Source organism: Bison bison, unplaced genomic scaffold, assembly GCF_000754665.1.
Source record: "Bison bison bison isolate TAMUID 2011002044 unplaced genomic scaffold, Bison_UMD1.0 scf7180017862279, whole genome shotgun sequence".
NCBI classification, from domain to species: domain Eukaryota; kingdom Metazoa; phylum Chordata; class Mammalia; order Artiodactyla; family Bovidae; genus Bison; species Bison bison.
The window spans coordinates 359,172-364,181 of NW_011492851.1; the positions used below are offsets into that span (position 1 = coordinate 359,172).

The 5,010-nt window shown below is 65.8% G+C and overlaps 1 protein-coding gene across 1 annotated transcript in view; it reads left to right on the forward strand.

Annotated features, from left to right (window-relative positions):
* EEFSEC (eukaryotic elongation factor, selenocysteine-tRNA-specific) overlaps positions 1–5,010 on the forward strand; it is a 114,981-nt gene that overhangs the window by 88,081 nt on the left and 21,890 nt on the right. The gene's annotated exons all lie outside the window — the stretch shown is intronic.

Consider the following 5,010-nt stretch of genomic DNA (forward strand, 5'->3'; position numbering starts at 1 on the left):
CAAAAAGCACGAGGATGTCGTTAAAAACAATTAAAGCCCCAGTTGTATGGAAAACAGGAGAATCAGACATCATTGTAATTCAATTTAAACTTTTATGGGATGACAAATGCATGCAGGGTGGCTGGGAGGAGGAGCGCGGAGCTTCCTGGCAGGCCCCTTGTCACTTTTACGGTTTTCCATTGTTGCCGGACTGGGTGGCTAAGAACCTGGGTGAGTCTGTGAGGTCGCAGTGGAGGGGCGGGGCCTCTGGTGGGCCCCGCGGTAGGAAACCCGATCCCCCCCTTCCGCCCTGCTGGTGCCCACCACGAGACAGCAGCAGGAGGGGCCAGCAGGCAGCAGGATGGCACGGCCTGCCATGGACAGCCGCCTGCCCAGCGCAGGCACCCAGAGAGCACAGCCAGGTGGGCAGGCGTGGCACCGGCCGTGGGGCCTGACGGCGCATCGATGCTCGCTGCATCCCCAGGACTCTGGGCAGGGCTGAGCTGGGGCGGTGCACACAGGCCCGGGGGTGACCGAGCTCCGGGCAGGCAGCCTGGCCGGGCACTTGGGGGCGGGGCGGTGGCTGGAGGAGACAGACGCGCCGGCAGGCAGAGCCCCCATCAGAGCCTGCACACGGGTCCACGGGTGCTTGTGGGTCCCCAGGCTTCTGAGGACGGCCTCCTCCTCTTAAGGGGCGTGTCTCGTTCCTGAGCAGGGGCCCCTGAGAGGAACGTCTCCTCGCTCTCCTCCCTGGGGGCAGCTGGCTTTGGCTGAGGCCCCCGGGGATGTCTGCGTGGAGCAGAGCCCAGCGCTGGGCAGCAGCACAGCCTCTCGGGACGAGGCCAGGCGGGAGGGGCCAGGCCAGCGCTGCCAGGCCCGGTTCCTGGTGGTGCCAGTGCCCAGGGGCAGAGGCCGGGGCACTAAGCCAGGACAGGGAGGGGCCGGCCTGACCTGCGATGTCGCCTCCCCGGGAGCACGCCTGGGAGGCCGCTGGGCCTGGCCATCCGCTGTGGGAGGAGCTTCGCCCCTTCACCTCGGGGTGAAGTGGGGGCAGGAGGGACCCCCGAGGAGCCCCGTCCCGGTGGGCGACAGCCAACAGCCCACAGCGCTGCGTGGAGGCGCTTCCCGGCGCTGCTGGGGGCGAGTGGCCGTGGAGGTGGGCAATCAGGGGCACTGAGGCAGGCGTGCACCCCACCACGGGTCTGCATGGCGGTGCTGGGGAGCATGGGGAGGGGCAGGACAGGAAGGGCCCCCGCGGCGGCGTGCCCACGAGTACGGGCGTGGGTAAGAGAGGGAGAGGCTGGGCAGTCAGGAGGAGCAACCTGGACAGACCGTGCGGCCCAGCCGGCCGCGGTGTGAGCCTGCAGGCAGGTGTGCGTGCAGAGACGTCTCCCAACAGGAGCAGATGTCCACCCCGGGCAAGGGGCCGAGCTGTCGAGTGGGCCAGCGGCACGGCCCTGCCCTGGACGCTCACAGGCGCGTGCACCTCGCGGGGCACTCACATGGCTGTGAACGCCCGTGGTGGGACACGTGAAGGCTCCGCAGTTTCTCCAGGGCAGCGGGGCCGGGGTCAGGCCTCGGGGCCTTCAGCCCCACACTGAGGCCAGGGACGAGTGGCGACTCAGACAGGCCAGTCCCAGGAGGGAGCACAGGCCGCGGGCACCTCGCTTGACCCCGCAGCTTTCTGAATGGTTCGTTCCTCTGAATACAAGTGGGTGGGGACTGACCCCCGGGGCGCATCTGCTGCCCCCCACAGCCCAGGCCGCCCTCTGCCCAGCGGCGTCCCCACAGCCCAGGCCGCCCTCTGCCCAGCGGCGTCCCGAGTTTGGCTTGTTGTGCGGTTAATGCACTGGGCGGGGATGTCTTATCTGCGCCCGGCCCAGCTCAGAGAAGAGGGAGAAATAAGAGCAGCAAATTGAAACCTTATTAAACCAAATTGGTCAGGTCTGATGGAGCCAAACCTAGACGGGTCTTTGAAAGCTGATTTCATTTTTCCCTCCGGTCTGAGCTCTCTGGATTGCAGTAACTGATCCTGGTGTAAGCCTGTTAGTGTCGACCTTGTGCGTCTCTTCTCTCCCGACTTACATTTCGTTAAGCACTGATGCAGTCTCAGGGCCCTGACCCTCGCCTTCGGCACAGCCAGGAGCTCCCAGGCTCATTAGTGGACGAAAACGGATCACGGGTCGAATCTCATCACGGCCGGTGCCGTTATTACAGCAACCTCTGCGCGTCAGAAGCGCAGCTCAGCCCCCTTCTCAGCATCTGGTGATCCTGGAGGCTGTCCTCGTGTGTGTTGTCGTGGCTCTGGCTCCTCTGTGTCCTACGCTGCAGAAACTGCACTCCCAGAGAGCTGGGTCAAGGGCTGCGGTGCTCGTGGGCGCTGGTGGGGCTGACGCATGTGGAGTGACGGGAGAGGGGCTTCCAGAGGGCACAGGCCTCACCCCCAGGCCTCAGTCCCAGATCTGTGAAGTGCGGTCATCGAAGCCATCTGGGGGTGGTTGGGCGAACAGTGAGGACCAGCTTGTCACTCGACGAGTGTCCTGCGGACGCCGTGTCTCTCCTCTGCCCTCGCCGCCGCTGGCTGGGTGTCCGATCCTGCAGGCTGGTGCTGTGCAGGGCAGAGACGCACACCTCAGGACTGCGCCTAGGGCCACTGCCCTGCCGATGTTCAGCGGCCTTAGAAAGCGCCCCCGTCACTGTGAGCCCAGCCTTCCGCCGAGGGCCGCAGATGCCGGAAAGCACAGCGCGGAGGCTCAGAAGCCAGAGAGAGCCCCTGAGTGCGTGGGGCCAGGCCGACAGACATCTGTCTGCTCTCCCACTAGCCCATCCCAGACCCTGTCCCGCTGGGGCCCTGCTGGCCAGAGCGGGGCGCTGAGGGGCTCTGAGGGGCCAGGTCTGAAGTCTACCGGGCTGGCCATCAGGAGGCACCGCTGACCTCCGCTGGGGCAGGGGAGGTGGCTGGGCCCTGCCTCAAGCTTCAGAGCCTTCTTCCTGGATTCATGGTGGGGGTGTCCACCCTGCGGTCCCCGGCGCCACCCCAGGTCAGCTGGTTGGGTGGTCAGGGGACAGGCTGAGGGCCAGGCCTGCCTCGAGGTCCCGGAGCTGATCAGCCCAAGTCTCAGCCTGTTTGCCTTGTGACCTTGGAGACATCAAAAACCTCTGTTTTCTCATCCATAAAATTGAATGTAAAAATATTGACCTGCCTTGTAGGGTTTTATGAAGAATAACTGGCCTGGAGGATGGTAAAGCTTGTTTATTAATCAGAAAGGGCCAAACTGCTCAGCAGGCATGAGCTCGCGCTTGGAAAGCGTTGGCTTGCTTGATGGTGTTCCTCCTCCTCCTGCCAGCTCCCCCGCCCCCACCGCCCCCGTCTCGTCTCTGGCTGTCACTCATCACGCCGGTCCTTCCGCATGTTGGGGTGCTTCCCCCGTGGAGGCTCAGGTGCCCCCCACACATGGTGCGGCAGGCACGCTGCAGGGACAGGACCCTGCGGAGGGCGGTGAGCGCACGCAGGGCTGGGGAGCAGGCCCGCAGCGCGGCCAGGGTGAGGGCCCGCGGACGGCTCTGGCCAGGGCCCCACGCACCGGGCAGGGCTGGTGTCAGGTGACACTCTGTGGTCACTCGGTCCCCCCGCGCCACATTCCTGGAAGGCCACGTCCTGGCGCCCGCGCGGACCGTGCAGGGTGCCTCTTTCTGATTAATCTTGACGGTGGCTTTTGACACCGCTCCTCTCACTTTCTCTGCCCCCTGACCTCCTGGTTAGGTGGTTAATGGTCTTTAAACAAACACTGGGGTTTCAGGCTCCACCGGGAAGGACCGGGCTCCTTCCGCCCAGCCCCCATCCACGGGGAGGAAACGGGGGTTCCACACCCCGACCTCGTAGACTGGGCGCCCGCAACCTAGCGGCCAGCGCTGCCTTCCGTCGAGGGTGTCGGTGGGGGGTTTCTCTCCTCTGCTGCTCTAAGCAGAGGTCCTCTGAAGGTCTTGTCACCCGACGTCGGTCTCTGCAGACGTGTTGCTCGCGCTGTGTGTGTGGGGGGGCCTTTTCTGCGCCCGCTCCTCATTTACCGCCTTGGGCACAGAAGTGTGCTGCTGGGGTGGGCGTGTGAAGGTTTGGGGACCAGTAAGATCCGTCGCCCCTGGTGGCTTCCAGCCGCGCCCCCCTCCTCACCGCCGCTGCAGCCGCCCACCGCCTCCACACCTCCAGGCACCCCGGTTGTGAGTGGACTTTCTCTGGCCCCCGCACAGCTGGCTCTTGTGATCAGGGTGTCAGCTCAGACACGGCCTCCGCAGAGGTCTTCCCTGAGCTGTGCCCCAACACAACCAGACTGCCCCCAGCCGGGGCCCCAGCATCATGCTGAGGCGTCTCCTCTAAGCATGGCGTGAACGACGCGCAGACTGGGCGTGCCTGCAACGCCCTCCACACGCAGCGCCCTGCGTCTGCCCCACTCATGCTAATGGGCGGCGGCGCTGCCAAAGTGCCCGCGGTGCTGTTTCTGGGTGCTGCGTTCTTTGCGGACACAGCTGGCCCTGTCCCCACACCTGGAACAGCGCCCGGCCCGCAGCGGCCCCAGGGCCCGTGTGTCTGGTGAATGAGGAGTGGCTCTGCCCGGTGGCGCCCGCAGGCTGGCAGCGGGCGGGTCTGAGCGGGCAGGGGTGGCACAGCAGGCAGCGTGGCCGGGAGGCGCTGGGGCAATGCTCTGCCCATGAGGGTCTGGGCAGCCGTGTTTGTCCTGCACTCTCGAGGCAGCCAGGCAAGGCCAGGCAGGCGGGGCATGGGGAAGAAAGTGCAGGACGGAGCCTGGGTGGGAGACGAGCGCGAGGGGCCCCGTGGTGCAGTGGTCAGGCTGCAGTGACCACCGCCCACAGCCAGGCCCGGGCGCCCCGTGGACCTGCTCCATGCAGGGGCATCTGATCGGGAACCCGTGGCTGCTGGCAGCCCTGGGACGCTGACCTCTCCGCCTGGGCGCCCGCCCCGAGGTGCAGACTCTAAACACGTGACGCAGCAGGCTCTACACCCGTGACTGAGCA